Source organism: Abramis brama (genome assembly GCF_963993115.1).
Source record: "Abramis brama genome assembly, chromosome: 13".
In the NCBI taxonomy this organism is placed as follows: Eukaryota; Metazoa; Chordata; class Actinopteri; order Cypriniformes; family Leuciscidae; genus Abramis; species Abramis brama.
The window spans coordinates 24,635,548-24,653,995 of NC_139975.1; the positions used below are offsets into that span (position 1 = coordinate 24,635,548).

General features: G+C 42.9%; 1 protein-coding gene across 6 annotated transcripts in view; it reads right to left on the bottom strand.

The window, feature by feature from the left end:
- The window catches only part of enox2 (ecto-NOX disulfide-thiol exchanger 2), a 248,246-nt gene that overhangs the window by 206,882 nt on the left and 22,916 nt on the right, over nt 1–18,448 (bottom strand). The window lies entirely within an intron of this gene.

Below are 18,448 nucleotides of genomic sequence, written 5' to 3' on the forward strand. Positions count from 1 at the left end.
AGTATTTTGGCAAATGATGTGGGTATGTTCGCTAGAGTGTAATGCAGCCGTTACAAATGCTATTGCGGTAGAAGAAAACACAGCGCGAATTATGACGGAGTGCAAACGAATCCGAACTAGCAAGGTGTGTGAAGTTTCACAAAACTTCAAACCAAGAATACTGTCGTGTGCAATACATGCAAGGCGGAACTTGCTTTTCACGGGAGCACAACATGCATGTTAAAACACTTAAAGAGGAAAAAACCCAGCACGAGACGAGCCGGTGAGAGGTGAATGTTCTCCAGCTGAAGCTAAATAACTAGCAGTAAATCTCTTTTTAGAGAATGCAATACTACTAATAATAGCAATAATATTAACAATAATAATATAATTACAGTAATGTGATGATTTATTTTTGCATAGAATAAAGCTTGATCGAGCTTAGGAGTCGGGGCTGTTTTTATTATTGTAACTCTATTACGTTACAGTAACGTTATTACAGTCTTATCACTTGCCTGTATTTTGTTAACGTTACATATTCATGAAGACTTACAAAAGGAGATGTTATGAAGAATATCATGTCAGTTAATTTTTTATACTGTAAATTAAAAGGTGAATGAGAATGTCTCTGTCAGCTCAGCTCAATTGTCATGTCAATTAAAAAAAAAAATAATTCTTATAATAATTGTTTGCAGTTTAAGTTTGTCTGTAATGCAGCTGATAATTGTTTTTGTTTATTTTTTTCTATTGAAAGAGAACAGAATATTTAACCAATGCTTAGAGAGCATTTGTGTGTGATTTGAGTTGGACAGAAATCTGAAAACTTAAAGAGAATGACCTGTTTAGTTGGCTCAAAGTTCATTAAAACAACCATTTCAAAAGCTGAAGTGATTTTCTTTTTTTATATTATAGTTAGAATATGTATTATGTAACTCAGTGTTTTAACTAATTGAAAAGGCTGAATAATCGTTCCAAACTTACTGATTAATCGGCGAAATAATCGATGATTAGTCGATTAATCGTTCTAATAATCGTTAGATTAATCGATTATCAAAATAATCGTTTGTTGCAGCCCTAGTTTAGAACAAGTAAAACTGCGCCGCGTTATCACAACAATGAATTCGTCAAATAGAGTAACATCTATGATAACCAATTTAGTATTAAACCTTACTTTTCTTGCTGTTAATTCATTTGAATGAAATAAAAGTGTGATAAGGTTCAAGAGTCAGGAAGGAAGAAGACAGGGGTCGGCGTGACTGGGACTCATACTTTATTAAAATAAAACAAAACAAAAGTTGCGCACAACACGCATTCACCGTGGCAACCGCGACTGCACAAAACAGTTCAAAAATGAGAGCTCGGATCCACCGGTTTTCTTTCTCTGCGTCCAATTTTCTCTCCAGTTTCTCATACGAGTCCTCGGTCCATCTCTAATACTGCAATAAGACACAGGTGTTCGTCATTTGCACTTGACCTACTTACTCGTCTCGTTTCTCTCTCTCTCCCGTTACAGACCGCGCTGAACCACGCCCCCCTCGCCACAAAAAGCATGTCATTAAACGCAACATTTATAAAAATAGAACTTAACCTCATCCATGAACATGATTTTTCGATTCCCGTTTGACTGATTTACATCCACGGTGGAGTTGAAAACAACAGTTCCCATCATTCCACGCTCCTTCACATCGTCATCAAGCTACGCCGTTGTTGTTGTTTGGAATGTAGCGCCCTCTAGCGGCAGAAAATGTTGCATATTGTACCTTTAACAAAGTTGTGTTGTATTGTATACCCTCAAGAAATGTGTTGTGGAAGAGAAATAAGTTGCAGGTGCCTTTTTATAACTTCAAGTAGCAAAGCAACTGCACACTTATTGAATCGGTGTGTGGACTCTGTTCCAGTTTTGTCATTCATACATCTGTTATACCAATAGTAGCAATTTCAAAGTGGTACACAACAGGCACAGCAATTAATTAATGTTGTCTACTGAGAGTTTAGCGCAGACAAACTGACAACTCATCAGTCGCCACTAAACTGTATCATCCAACACTGTCAAGCAATTATCACATTTGGGTGTTGAAGCTTTATGAAGTGGGCCTGAAATGCAGGTGCAGTATTATCAGACCAGTACAGATGAATGGGTCTGAACCAGACAGAATCACCAGAATAATTTTGTGGGAATTTCAGAAATCATGATACATTGTCATGGTCCAATCTATGTCACAACAAAAAAAAAGATTTGGTGATCTAAAACATGGGAATAGTAAAGATGCTGCTTTAAGCGAAGCGAAATGGAAGAACGATCTGGTGTGATGTAATTTTTTAATAAAAAAAAATCAGGCAAAAACGAAAGTTTGAAAAAGCTTGCCAAAATAACTTTTTGGAAAACTGAAATTGTACTTTTAATTGAAAGTGACACTGACACTTTTGTCATGTTAATACTGTAAAGCTGCTGCTTTAAAGCAATCTATTGTATAAAGTGCTATATAAATAAAAGTTGTGTGATTTCACAGGAGTGCCGAATTGCAGAGCTTGTGCACACATATTCACATCACACATAACTGCCGCTTACTCACTGCTGTCATTTTTGTTTTGTGTTTATTTTGTTATTGAGAGGAAAACGCACAGCACATATTTGCATATTCATCTAAACGTCAATCTCATCAGTGTGGGCAGCAATGGGATGTTTGTAACAGTATATAAGATATTTAAAAAAAAAATGTTACCCTTACCCCGCGAAGAACGAAAAATAACTTCATGAGTATATCGGGGCCCTAGTAGACACTTCTTGCGACTGAATAATTGCATGCTAACTCACTCAGTACTCACCTAGCCTATTTCTCAGAAGGCGCATGACACAGTCAGCAGTCAAGAACGGCCCCCTTCCTGTGGACTACTTTTCCCAGCTTTTGCTGGAGTCACAGAGACTCCCGGCAACCTCTGCAGTGCAGCGGAATAAGTGAGCTGAGTTTGCAGATTAGACCACCTGCCTCAACAATCCTGCCATCCTATTTATACCCATGACAATAAATTACTGCTGGCGAGCTGGAGACAAGGCTCCAAAAGGGGCCGACTCTACATATGAGCCGTGAGAAAAAGGCAAGCACTAATGGATGCAGCAGTGACCTTATTCTTTCATTATTTATTTCACTTTAAATGAGGAATTGAGTTTCTTTACATCAGTTATATGTGCTGGGTACCTTTACATAAAAGCGCAGTTAAACTGAGACGCTTTGAAGGAGATCTGCTGTCGGCTGTAAACAAACAAGAAACGCGTTCTGGTGGGCTGACGTCTTTTCATGAGTTTCGCTTTGTGCACGCAAATGAAATCTTTTCTTGCGTTCAGTTGTCGAAAAGACGACACTGACAGGAAGTGCTGGAAACAAAATATATATGTTGGTTCAAAGCTGCTGTTTTGCTTCAGAATCATTTTTGCATAATTTATATTCGATATAAAAACAGAACCAAAATTCTTATAGGGATGCACGCTATAGTGGAACCATATTGTTTACATGTCGATATTAGATTGTCATGTAATGACTGATATTGGACATTTCATTGTTCATGCTCATTTCCTCTTTTACATTTAGATCACCTTTGCCATCTAATGGTGACTAAAGTTAATCTTAATACTGTTAAATGTAATCTTTAGCAAATATCAAAATTAATATTCATTTGACTGTAAAATCTAACGCACAAAATTATTGATTGGTTTGAGTAGGGCAAACTTAAATTAAACAAATTAGTTCAATCAAATTAACTCTTATAAGTATTTATCTTATTTAACTTTCTCTTTCTTTTGAGTTCTTAATCTAAAATGTTTTAATGTTTTGAGTTTTATTGAGTTGTTTCTTTTAATTGAGACAAACTTAAATTTAACCGAAACTGGGCTGGGATTTCTATTTCCCAGCATGCTTTGCCATGGCACTCGAAAGGGAGAGTAAATGCTAAAATTAAGTGTTATATAATGTGTTTTTTTTGTTTGTTTGTTTGTTTGTTTTTTTGCAAGATTAATGTTAAGTGGGAGATTTAGTAGTGTTTAATGTTTTCCTCTGCTGATTTACAAGTGTTTCTGTAATTATGTTTTTTGCCATCATGCACATGGTGGAGCATGAGCTTGGTTTGAGAACAGGTATATGAAAGGTTCTGTAATGCCAGACTCATTCAGCAATTGCTATGCTGTTAAAACATTGTGTTATCAATTAGAAATAACTAATAGCTAATTAAGTTCCCTACTAAAATATTTAAGTTAAGATTACGTGATAATTTTAAGTTAAATGTATGATTTAGCTTACTCAAATATTTCAAGTTAAGAGTAATTAAAATGTATGAGTACAAAATAAAAATCTGAAAGTTCAAAATAGTAAGAATAATAATACACGTCATAACTAGGGATGGGCATTTTAAAAAAATATTGCATTCGAATATTCGGGCTCATAAAATTCGAATATTCGAATATTCGTTTATTTAAATGATGTTTAACGAAAAAGATGTTTTTGACGTTTTTTGTTGTTTTTTTTGTCACCATTTCTGAAGAAACTTACGATTAGGCAATATACACAACAAGCTTACAATATGTTAAAGTTTTCTTTTAATTGAAAACATTAAACAGTAGGAAAATGTGTAAACCAAAAAATATAAAGAACAAAAGGATATAAGCTCAAGCAGCGCGAACGGAAAAAAACGTACTCGGTTACTAATGTAACCTCGGTTCTCTCTAGAAGAGGGAACGAGTATTGCGTAAGTAGCTTACGCACCGGGAAAGTCTTCTTTCTTCGAGATCTGAAGCCAAAAAATTATCCTTAATTTTGTATTCATTGTCAACGCAGTGCAGCAGCCGACAGACCTAGGCAGGCTAAATAAGCGTGCTCATTGGCTGCTCGGCTGCAACTGCTTAAGCCTATCGGTGAGCGCTCTGAACGCGGCAACCAATGAGGGCGCTTCGCGCCCTCCACACCCTTCTAACCGTCAGAATGGGCGTGGCCAGCGTGTATATATTCAGCGCTCACAGGCTAAAATTCTGGTTTTCGCAGTCTGAAGCGCAAAAGCTCGTGGCGCGACACGGCAGGTTACGCAATACTCGTTCCCTCTTCTAGAGAGAACCGAGGTTACATTAGTAACCGAGTACGTTCTCTTACGAGAGGTTCTCTCGTATTGCGTAAGTAGCTTACGCATCGGGAACCCTTTGTCAACGCCGTGTGCGCCGAGCATCCAGCCCATGAATCCCAGGGGAACCGGGGAAAACACTCTGCTGGGAAATGTGGCCGGTCGGAGAGACGGGCCAGCGCAGTACATGCACTTCATGCAGCATATGAAATAGAGCGGCGCGGCCGGTCTATAAACATAACAGTACAAACAGTAGGGCCGGCGGAGCGAGCCCATACAGTACATAAGCACTCATAAGGGTAGGAGAAAACGACATAGTCGGTCTCACATGAAGAGAAAAATTCCCGCGCGGCAGAGAATAATGCGGGCGGCCAGCAGCGCGGGCCAGCACCGATAACAGCGCGTAACGGGAAATAGGAAACAGAACGGATCAGCCGGTCTGAGTCAAACACTTCACCCTGAGTAGTTACCAGAATAGCGCCAGCATATGAACGTAGTCTGCACACGGGAGCTGGGCAGAGCATACATGTCACTTATACTGACAATATTTTTGCCTGTAGGGCAGGAACTTCCAGGTTATAAAACCTCACGAATGTTGACGGGGAGGCCCAGCTCGCCGCCATACAAATGTCGTGGATAGAAATTCCGCTGGACCAGGCCCACGACGAGGCCATGCCTCTAGTGGAATGGGCTCTGATGCCCAGAGGGCACTGCAGGTGTTTGGAGGCATAAGCTGCTGCTATCGCATCCACTATCCACCTGGACAAGCTCTGCTTCGAGGCGGCAAGACCTTTGGTGCGTCCGCCGAAGGAAACAAAGAGCTGCTTTGAACGCCTGAAAGCGGCGGAGCACGTGATGTAAACTCTCAGCGCCCGGACAGGGCATAGGAGGTTATCACTGTCCCCACTATCGGATGCTGGCAGAGCCGAGAGGGAAATAACTTGTGCCCTAAACAGGGTTCCAATCGCTTTGGGGATGTAACCGTGCCTCGGTCGGAGAATGACTTTCGAGTCATTCGGCCCGAACTCGAGACATGCAGGGCTAACAGATAGCGCGTGCAAATCACCCACTCGTTTGACTGAAGACAGAGCTATCAGAAAAACGGTTTTAAGCGACAGATACTTTAAATCCGCGGATTCAAGCGGTTCAAAGGGAAAAGCCTTTAGGGCCGCCAGGACCAAGGACAGATCCCACGAGGGAACCGAGGGGGGCCGCGGGGGATTCATCCGTCTAGCTCCTCTGAGGAAGCGGATAATGAGCTCATTCCTTCCCATTTCCCGGCCGCGCGTCGTCTCAGCGAACGCTGTAATAGCGGCTACATATACTTTGAGCGTGGAAGGGGATCTGCCCTTTTCCAACAGCTCTTGTAAGAAGGAGAGCACCCGCGGGACCCCGCATGCGCGCGGATCCAGGTTTTGAGTAGCGCACCATTTAGAAAACACCGACCATTTAGACGCATAGAGCCGTCTCGTGGAGGGGGCTCTCGACTGTGTGATCGTGTTCACGACCCCTTCTGACAGGTCAACGGGTATCCGTTGATCACCCATGCATGCAGCGACCAGCGCTCTGGATGGGGATGCCAGATCGATCCAGCGGCTTGGGAGAGGAGATCCTTTCTCACCGGGATCGGCCACGGGGGTGAGTGCGACAGCCTCACTAGCTCTGGGTACCAAGTTTGGTTTTCCCATCGCGGGGCTATAAGCAGCACTGAGTGGTGCGTTTCTCTGATCCTCGAAATGACCTGTGGCAACAGGGAGATCGGAGGAAAAGCATACAGCGGGAGGCTGGGCCATGTCTGGGACAGCGCGTCCTCGCTCTTCAAATTAAAACTTCAGGCATTGAGCATTGTCTTTCGACGCAAAGAGGTCGATTTCCGCTCTGCCGAATAGGCGCCAGAGAAACTGGACTGTCTGGAGGTGCAGAGACCATTCTCCCGGGGGAATGTTGTCCCTGGACAGTCTGTCTGGACCGACATTCAGGTGGCCCGGTACGTGCGCGGCTTTCAGCGAGCGGTAAGCCCACACGAGAAGGCGTTCTGTCAGCCTGCACAGATTCCTGGATCTGACACCGCCCTGTCGGTTCACATAGGATACCACGGACATGTTGTCCGAGCGGACTAGCACATGGTGATCCCGTATGAATGGGAGGAAGCGCCTGAGCGCGTTCTCGACCGCTATCATCTCCAAACAGTTTATGTGGAGGCATTTTTCCCGGTCTGACCATAGGCCAAAAGCCGGTTTGCCCTCGAACAGAGCGCCCCAGCCTGAGGTGGAAGCGTCCGTCGAGATAATTTTGCGGTGTGAGATAGCTCCCATTGTCACTCCCCGCTGGTACCAGTCGACCGCTAACCAGGGCTTCAGAGCTGAAACGCAGCTCTGAGTCACTCTGATGCGAATACCGCCGGAAGCCCATGCTCTGTGAGGCACTCGGGCATTCAGCCAGCGTTGTAGCGGGCGCATTCGTAAAAGACCCAGCCGAAGCACTGCTGCGGCTGAGGCCATACAACCCAGTAGCCTCTGAAATGTTTTGAGAGGTACGGTGCTGCCCGGCCGGAGGGACGCGGCCAGGCGTCGAATGCAGCGCGCGCGCTGTGTCGACAGGTGGGCCGTGTACTGATATACCTGACCGTCGAAGGCGAATCTCAAGAATGGCCTGTGACGGGGTATTATCAGGATCTGAAAAGCACGCGTCTTTTAGATCGAGAGATATAAACCAGTCCCTCGGGCGAATTTGCGCGAGAATTTGTCTGGTTGTGAGCATTTTGAACGGTCTTCTCATAAGAGCCTCGTTCAAACGTCTCAGATCCAAAATTGGTCTGAGTGCTCCGTCCTTCTTGGGAACGAGGAAATAACGGCTGTAAAAGCCCGACTCGCTCATGGAAGGGGAAACCGGTTCCATAGCCCTTTTGCACAGAAGTGTAGCTATTTCTGCTCGAAGTAGATGTGCTACTTCCCCATTCACTCTGGTCTCGATACGCGCTTGAAAGCGCGGAGGGCGGCGAGCGAACTGCAGAGTATAGCCCTGTTTTACTGTGCTTAGCACCCGTTCTGATGCGCCTGGAATAGTTTCCCACGCTTTTGCGTGTGCAGCCAGGGGCAGAATGGCCTCCGGGCTCCGATCGCCGCGCATCGCGGGCTCGAGAGCTCGAAACGGAGGGGCGGGCGCGGCGCGCGCGCTCTTGGTGCTTAGATACGGCAGATCGCACGCAGCGATAGCTGGCCGTTTTACACACAGTGTCCCGGTGGCTTTAGACGGGGAACATAAAGTGTGAGGCGCGACGCGCGATGGCGGCGTCGGGGCGAAAATGTTCGTTAGTATGTGTGAGCGCTCGAGGGCGGGCACAGGAGTTACATTCAGGGGCGGGCGCGGCGCGCGCGCTCTTGGTGGTTAGATACGGCGGATCGCACGTAGCGATAGCTGGCCGTTTTACACACAGTGTCCCGGTGGCTTTGAACGGGGAACATATAGTGTGAGGCGCGAAAATGTATGTGTGAGCGCTCGAGGGCGGGCACAGGACTCACATTTAAAACATGACCGGTCGTGCGAGGCCGTGTGACAGAGCGGGCAGTGAGTAGGTGTGGGCACGGAGAAGTGGACACGTGACCTACTTTTAACACTAAAGCGGCTTTTGCCTGCTTCATGAGAGTGGGCTCTGTGAGAGACACGGGATGTATAGTGCTTGTGTACAGGGGTGAGCACAGAACGTGGGCACATTCACTGTACTAGAAACACATACGGCGTCAGCCGTGCAACCAGACATTATGCTCTTTTGACATTTTTCTGGGTTGCCGTGAGAACGGCGGATGCGCGCAGGCGAGCGGGTAGATACCGGCTCGTTGACTGCGGGGTAAACAGCTGCAGTAGCCGTGGCAACGGGGACTGACAGAGCGTTAAGCTTCGACGGTGGTCCAGCCGCAGGGCTGCGGGATTTAACCGTCTTTTCTTCTCTCGTGTTTAGACGCTCAAAAAATACTCGAGCACCCTGAGAAGGTGTGGTGCGAGGGGCGGGTTCGCTTTCTGTAAGTAAGAAAGACTGGCCGCGAGCTCGGAGAAGCAAGCAGCATAAATTTTATTTTCCCCGAGAGCTGGGCTCGAACGCGGGTCTCTCGCATGAAAGCGTATGATTCTGCCACTGAGCCACAGGGGAATCACATAGGCTTTAAGTTAGCGCGAGCATATAAAAAGCGACCTCATGTGTCGCGTCGGCGTTCGTTTGCAGGCGAGCGTGTGTTTAAAACAGGCTCGTTTACTGCAATAGTAATATTTCCAGTCGCCTGAACTTAAGAGGGGACTGAGAAATGTGTGAGAATTGGCGGTTGTCCAGCCGTTGCGAGACTAACACACTCTCTTCTCTTTTCGCCGGTGAGTGAGGCGCGTACGCTGAACGCTGCTCGTGACCGTCCGCTTTGTCATCCCTTGAACGGCGCAATCTGCGCGGCCCAACGAGGGAGAGAGCGGGCTTGTTTTCTGTATGTAAGAAAAACTGCCCGCGAGCTCGGAGAAGCGAACAGCATAAACTTTAACTGCCGCGAGAGCGGGGACCGAACCCCGGTCTCTAGCTTGACAGTCTAGGATTCCGCCACTGAGCCACAGGGGAGAATACATTAGTATCATGTCTTGTGACGGCTTTGCTTGCAGGCGAGCGTGTATTATAACAGGCTCGTATACTGCAATAGTAACAATTCCAGTCGCCTGAACTTAAGAGGGGACTGAGAAATGTGTGAGAATGGAGGTTATAGTCCAGGCCACGGCGGGACGAAAACACTCTGTTCCCCTTTCACCAGTGACGCGCGAGGACGGAGTAGCTTTCTTGTAACGTAAAGAGAGCTCAGACCGTCCGCTCCTGCCATCCCTTGTGAGCGGCGCAGTTTGCGCGGCTCGAACAGAGGGAGAGGAAACTCGCTCCGAGACCGTCCGCTCCTGCCATCCCTCGTGAGCGGCGTATTGCACGGCTCGAACAGAGGGAGAGGAAACTCGCTCCGGGACCGTCCGCTTCTGCCATCCCTTGTGAGCGGCGTACTGCACGGCTCGAACAGAGGGAGAGTACGGGTATCTATCACATTCTCCTCATCTCCTGACGCGGCGGCGGCGCGGGCAGAGCCGGCGGTAGAGCGGCCGGGAGGGAGAGGGCGAGAGAGAGCTCGAGGGAGAGGTTCCGGCGAGCTCCTCAGTCACAACAGTCTCCGGTGGTCGCTGCGAGCGGCGCTTCTTATTGCGCGGCCCGGCAGGGACAGGCGGAGCGACAGCTTGGTCGAAAGCTTCAAGTCGAGCCCGCAGGGTCGACATTGAAAGCTCTTCGCACTCGGAGAGTGCGGTGGCGGCGTGCCCGCGGCCCAGGCGGAGAGCGCAGAGAGGTGGCGGTCTCCGTTGCTGAGCGGGGCGCGGCACGAGCCGCAAAAACTCTTTTAGAGTACACACAGAAACAGTAATAATGTAAAGGATATGTCGCCGGATAGCGTAGCAGGCACGGATGGCTGAAGGCGGCGAAGACGGCCGGCTTCCTCAGGCGCTGTCCTAAGCTTGCTGGTCGCTGGTTTCAACGGCGGCGGCTCTCAAGATCCAGCGATGCGAAGAGCGTCGCTGAAGACAAGAAAATCAGAATTTTAGCCTGTGAGCGCTGAATATATACACGCTGGCCACGCCCATTCTGACGGTTAGAAGGGTGTGGAGGGCGCGAAGCGCCCTCATTGGTTGCCGCGTTCAGAGCGCTCACCGATAGGCTTAAGCAGTTGCAGCCGAGCAGCCAATGAGCACGCTTATTTAGCCTGCCTAGGTCTGTCGGCTGCTGCACTGCGTTGACAATGAATACAAAATTAAGGATAATTTTTTGGCTTCAGATCTCGAAGAAAGAAGACTTTCCCGGTGCGTAAGCTACTTACGCAATACGAGAGAACCTCTCGTAAGAGAACGCCTAATAAAGCAGAGAAGCAGATTGCGCCAGTTATCGTAGTTACAGAACGTACACATACACTCGAGTCAGCATATGATTATCGTGTTTATATTGTTTCACGTTTATGTTGAGAAAAACAATAATATCCACATGCAGGCGCGCCGCCAGCAATTTATGCTCGAGTGAGAAAACGCGCTGCGCTGACAGACGTTTCAGAGAAACAAAGATAACGGTCTTCTAGATCTAACAGCACTTTGCGTTTTCTGTTCTTAAACCTCTCTCTCAACGAAACTTAAAGGAAGAATATATCTCAAAATCATTTTGCTATTAGATAAGTTATCATCTCGGATCATTCGCACTACAGCTGCGCTTACCTGCAGTCGTGATGCAGTGATGGACAGCTGTCTTTCCTCAGTCGACTTCAGTTTGGATTTCATGTGATTTCTCATTGTGGTGATGATATTATAACTCCAGATTTATTAATTAATTTGATCAAAAGTAATTCCATTTTGTAAAATCATTTAGTAACCTCATTTTCGACTAGTAATTCCAAACTTCGCGAGGCAGACGACGACATATGATCAAATACAAACAACTTGTCAAACACGCGCCACAGTGCCACCCAGTGCATTTAATTATAACTGCGAGTTAGTGCTTGGGGATTTATCAGGGATTCACTGCATTTACGACCCGCAAAGTATTACGGCTTCATAAATTCGATAAAATTCGAATAGTATTTTATTTTTCGAATAATAATTACAGATCGAATATTCGAAAATTCGAATATTCGTGCACATCCCTAGTCATAACACGAAAATAATTGACTTAGTTATCAGCAAGAATTGTATTATTCGACCAACCCAAAACATGATCATACAAAAAGGTCCTTAAAATCAAAAGCGAAATGTATTCAATAACATGACATAGGCTGAATAGGAGGTTACACTAAAATATTATATAAACAACAGTAGATGTCTGATTTAACAAGTCTAAAACATAGCAAACACTGGGCCAAATATTGTATTAATATTGGCCAAGTAATCAACTTCACACAAAAAACACCTCAGAATATGACGCATCAAAATAATACATTTCCTTTCTAAATCCTGTTATGTTTATTTTGTTATTTTAACTATGCATAAATTGTATGGTTTGTTGACCTTTACCATTTGAATTTAGCATTATTTTAATCTAACAGAGCCGTGCCCCATTTTTAGGTCTCGAGTCTCGACACACTAGATTCAGACAACATGCCTCTCTTTTTGCCCAGAAGTTATACAATTGATTGATTTCTTTACATTCCAAAATCATCTAAATATAAGAGCATTTCCTCTTAGACAAATCAATGAGCATGTTGAGGAAGCACACCGCAGTCGTTCTCCTAGCAACCCAGCTTGTCAAGCGCTGCATGTCAATGTGAGTCATAAGAGCAACAACTGTTTCAAGTATGCGGGGTCGTCTGCTTGTGTAAAAGAGAGAACTATTCAGAGCATGTTACTAATACCTTACACTTGGGCAGATGTCAGGTTGGTTTCTCTCCCTCTAGCTTTTGGCCTGATACCCTGCTTAATGCCATTTAAGCCTCCATGACACCCACAAGCACAGTTTCAGAATGGTTGGTCTAACCCTGGCTCAGACAGAGGGCTAATGTTAATCTCAGTAAACAAAGCTGTTAGGCTCCTGACTGACAAGTTTAATTGTAATCCACTTGGATGCGGTCTGCAATGAAAAAGCAATCAAACACAGTCTAGTGGAAACTGACCAAAACATCTGGGACAAATGGAGCAAGTCGATTATTGATTAAACCAGGGTGGTGCCGCCGGGACAGCTCAGGTAACTTGGTGTCCCAAATATAAAACCAGAAACTTACGAATCTGAGAAAAATGTTAGTGGTGTTTTTCAACTCATCACCACGATGCTAATGTATTCTGGGTGGTTACCAGGGTGTTGCTATGCAATTCATAATGTGTTTTTGATGCACTGCTATGCAAACTTCTATGATATTTCCTGGACTGATATTGCTAGGGAAAGTTTTTCCAAGCATTTTATCGTTCACTAGGTTTCTGAAAGAAAATCTGAAATGCTCTTCTATTGTGCTTTAGGTAATAAGACTTGAGGTTATTCAATAGCCAACTTTCTTGAATAATTCTTAGAACAATTCGTTTTTAGCCTGAGAGGAAACTGGAGGCTGGTCAACACTGACAGCACGCAATTAAACTGCTTGTTCTGTTCGACAGAAACATTTTTTGTGTTAATAACAAAAAGTAACATTACTTGTCATTGACAACTTTTATATAAATGACCTGCCAGAAACCCTGACACATACAGCAATGAAATGTGGTCAGAATGAGGGATTGTACAGCACAGTGCATCGATTATCAACAGATGAGTGATGAATTTATTTGGATCGTGAGGCTGCTACTTTAATTTGCTTCTAATTTACGACATAACACAAATGAGCAATACCTCTAAGATTAATAGACATTAGGGCTCATTTGTGCAGCATCTGTGATCTTTTTAAAAAAACATTAATAATGGCAACATTTAATAGATATAGCAGATAATAGGCAAATAATTGATGACTCTTTGATGTGCATTTCCTTATAATGTGGTTTTAATCAGCAATTTGCATGCCTAAAAAAGAATTGTATTCCTCAACTCCAATTGGCCACAACACAAAATAGAGGTGAAAGTAGTCCATAATTAATGAGCTGCCTGCATTATAACAAACCCACAACACTGTCCTATATAACTACAAAGGAGCCTTTTTTATAATCAGAGCAAAGCTAAGAAAATGCCTTCACACCATCCTGATGAGCATTATAGTAATCTGTGTGTGTGTGTGTGTGTGTGTGTGTGTGTGTGTGTGTGTGTGTGTGTGTGTGTGTGTGTGTGTGTGTGTGTGTGTGTGTGTGTGTGTGTTTTATATCTGTTGGCAACAGGAATAATTGTTCTGTGAATTGTAATACTCTGCACAGGCGTGTTAAAGAAATAAACTCAAATAGAGGACAGGGGCTTCCTGAAAAGCCCACACACTATTCAACATTACGAATGACTTATACAGCAAGAAGCAATTTACTATCACTTCTCTCAACCCTTCTGACGCTGGATTCATTTAATACTGTACGCAATCCTTTACCATTAGTTGGTTATTCGCACTGTAGGTTTGCCACAGTGGTAACATTTTAAATATCACAGCACAGAGTTGAACTAACTCCATGTTTTTAAAAGTTAAAGATCATTGCAAATATTAGCAAATTGAAATATTAAACTACTTATTAATTCATAAGAAAACATTTTAAACATTCTACCAGACTAAGTGATTTATAGGGCCCTATTTTAACGATCTGAAACGCAAGTGTCAAAGCGCAAAGCGCAAGTAACTTTGTGGGCGGGTCTTGGCGCTGTTGCTATTTTCCCAGCGGGATAAATGACTCTTGCGCCAGGCGCAAATCTAAAATGGGTTGGTCTGAAGTAGCTTCATTATTCATAGGTGTGGTTTGGGCGTAACGTGAAATAAACCAATCAGAGCGACATCTCACATTCCCTTTAAGAGCAGGTGCGCTTTGTTCTAAAGCGGATTCCTATTATAACGGCGGATTTGCCAGGCGCGCGCCAGGAGCGGTTCACAGCCAAGGAGAGCAACGCTCTCGTCAGGGACGTTGGGGATGGAGAAACCCACCCAAATTAACTTCGGTTAAAAAGGCGTATGATAATTTGGGTAAATGTGTAAGCTAGATGTATGCTTTTATAATAAATTGTCTATCTATCTATCTATCTATCTATCTATCTATCTATCTATCTATCTATCTATCTATCTATCTATCTATCTATCTATCTATCTATCTATCTATCTATCTATCTATCGTAATAATATTTGATTTGCAAAAATGAAAACTGCTGCTTCTGTGTAGATGAGAGAATCAAAGTGTAAGCGCGTTGTGCACACGCTACATTGATTATGGCCAAGCATGCGCCCTTAAAATAGCATATGAATAACATGCGCAACGCGCCACTGACTTTAAACTATTTTTTCCTGGTTAGTGGCGGAATTGTTTCCTAAACCTGCAAAATAGCATGAAGGAACGTTTGCGCCGGAACACGCCTCCTTTTTTGCGCTGAACCGCCCAGGGAGCGCAAGTTCATTCCCTAGTTTAGCGACGTGCTTTTGTGGAGGGAAAAGCGCGCTTTGCGCGGGTGCAAAATAGGAATGAAACATGCGTCGGTGTACAAAGTCAATTGCGCTGGGTGCAAGATAGGGCCCATAATTGCATTGTGTCATCTCAAGTTAAAAGAATAAAAAAATTAATATTCTGAACTTTTTCTACATTTCAAATAATCTGTTTCAAGTAATGTATGTGCCAAAGACACATCAATTATTCTGTTTTGATTACAATTAATATTTTATTCAAGTGAGAATAGGGAAACCCAACACAACACACTATAATTTTTTGGTCTTGATACATTTTTAAGAAATACTTAAAATCTAAATACACCATCAACACATAACATTGTTAATAAAAAAAAAATAAAAAAAACATTTATAATATATTTTGAACTAATATGTTTAAGCTTCCAAAATCACTTTAGCAGATTTTTGTATTAAGTGCACTTCATTAAATGTTGTTGAATAATATTCCTTTAATAAAATGACTCATGTAAGCATCTGAACGTGTGTCAATCTGACGACACCTCAAGATAACTTGTGTGCGAGTGACTTGAGTGTAATAAGGTACAGTATGCAACTTTTGGCCCTCTAGCAGTTCAAAAACAAAACTGCATGCATTTTGTGAGAGAACATTGTTTTGGCTGTGCTTTGGATGAATATAGTTATTCTACTTCTCAAAAACATTCACTATTAGGCTCAAAGGGTTTGTTCATCCAAAACTAAAAAAATACTGTCATCATTTACTCATTCTCATTCCAAACCCATAAGACTTTCGTTCATCTTCGGAACACAACTAAAGAAGTTGTTTATGAAATCTGAGTGAAAACAAAGTTCATAAAGAGATTTTAAAACTAATCCATATGAATAGAACGGTTTAGTCCAAATTTCCTTAAGAGACATGATCACTTTATATGATAAACAGATTTAATCTAGGCTTTTATTCACATATAGAGCCTGAGTGATCGAATGGAATTCAAGCGTAGTTCAGGCAGACCACTGATCGCTAAACAATATCAGCTGACGCTCCACCTACTCTAATCAACTATAGTATTTAAGCTCATTCAACGAATGCTCCACAGTCTGTCGCACAGACATTTACACCCACCTCCACCCCTTCACCTCCTAGCATCTTCATAGCAGTGGATTCTGTATAGATACTCTATGTACGTAATCATTGTATCTCCTTCTGTAAACATATGCTAAGAAACATTTGGTATTAAAAGGCTTGGGGGATTTGTGTCTCAAGGATGTATCTCAAGCTGTCTAGTATGGCAACTCGAGTACCTTAGAGCCTCTCACCAAATCCAAAGATCGTCAATAAATTTTATTTAAGTGGTCCTGACTGAACTAAACATTGAACAACACACATCAGTTGTGGTAAAAAAAATAAAAAATAAAAAAAGTATATTTGCATGACGTGCGAGAACCAATGAGGTTCATCCTCATGTGTTACGCAGCACGTTTCAATCAATGAGGTTTTTTCTCGCGCGTCAAGCAAGTATGGTTGAGCTTCCGTTTACGATCGCTGATCATTGATGTAAATAAAAGCCTAAATTAAATATGTTCAGCATATAAAGCAATCATGTCTCTAAAAAAAAAAATCTAACTAAACCACTCAATTCATATGGATTTTAGTTCTACGATCTCTTTATGAACTTTCTGAAGCGTCAATGTGGTAGTTATGTAGACTGTCAATGGAGGGACAGAAAGCTCTCAGATTTCATAAAAAAATATCTTCATGTGTTCCAAAGATGAATGAAAGTCTTTTTTACTAAATGAAAGGTTTGGACCAACATGTAAGACTTTCATTCATCTTTGGAACACATGAAGATGAATGAAAGTCTTACATGTTGAATGGAAGTCTTACAGGTTTGGATGTGGGTGAGTAAATGATAACAGAATTTTCATTTTTGGGTGAACTAATCTTTTAAGAAATATAACCGTTTTTAGACGGAAAGGATCTCAAACTGACTAGCTGAAGAGTTTACTGTAGACAATAAACACGGTACTTCCTTGAAAATAAATTCCAGCACAGCGCTATAACAACAATAATAATGAACAGACCCTCCACAACAGATAATGTTTTACGATGAACTGTTAGAGAGCTACATAAGGCAATATATCGGTTCAATAAAATACCTTACTCACCTGTTGAGTAGTAAACATGCCATCTCTGCATCGCTTTTACAACATCTAATCCCTCAGTTTTCCCCATCTCTATAAGCCAAATCCAATGTTAATTCTCGTTTTATTACAAGCTCTGTCGTATTCTCTTTTTGCCAGCAGACTCTCCTCTGATCTGGCAATTTAAAAAAAAAAAGCATTAAAAAAAAGATTCCCCAGAGGTTCGAGATTTAGCGTGCTCAGTGTTAACTTTCTCGCTCATTGTGACTAACCTATTGAACTAAGCTGAACTAAACTATTCCACTCCCACACACGTCAAAGTGGCCGGAGGAACTTTTCTCTATTTACAGATATGACCAGATACGCGCGGACGAAGGAGGATTGATGATACATTGACTCTTTAAATTGTGTTCATTTTGAAAAACAAAAAAACAACAAAACATACAAAGTTGCATAGCGCACCTTTAAAATACATCAGTTCAAGTACTGTAAATGTTTCAATAAGGATTTGAATGTAGTCTCAGAGTCCTGAATACTACACAGATAACACTCGGGGAGTGTGTGAGTTCAGAGATATCACAATTACAAGCCTCAGACACCCTAATCACTTGAATTGGTATGGTGGAAATGCAATTTTGTAAGGAAACTTGTGAAATTTGTGAGCTAGGCACTTATAAAACGAAGATTTGAAATGAGTTTTAGGCTGCTTGCTGAACAAGCTCGGTTTTACGAAAAATTATTCACAATTTATTAGTGTGAAGCAGGGAACTCGGGGCTCAGAGTCTGCTGGGATATTACACTCATCTTTCATGAGTTACCTTCACGTTTCTCTGCGATGAACCTCTTGGAGCTTCAGTACTGGTACATTTTATATACTACATAATCAGCCAGAGGCAGCAAAAAAAAAAAAAAAAAAAAAAAAAGTTACTTCCCTTTGAAAATAAGCACTAGAGCAAATGAATCCCAAAGTTATGTATATGTAACCCAGGAGGGGAAAGAAAATGCACACCCGTTGTCACTTGACAAACAAATTCTCCCACGTATATCCTAATTAATTAGCACCAAGGGCTGTAATGTAATGGGGTTCTATAGCCTGCTAACATATGCCATTTATTTATTGCAGCCAAAATAATGAGAAAGGCAATAATGGCCATGATTATGGTTTCTAAGTGCATTTTAAAGAG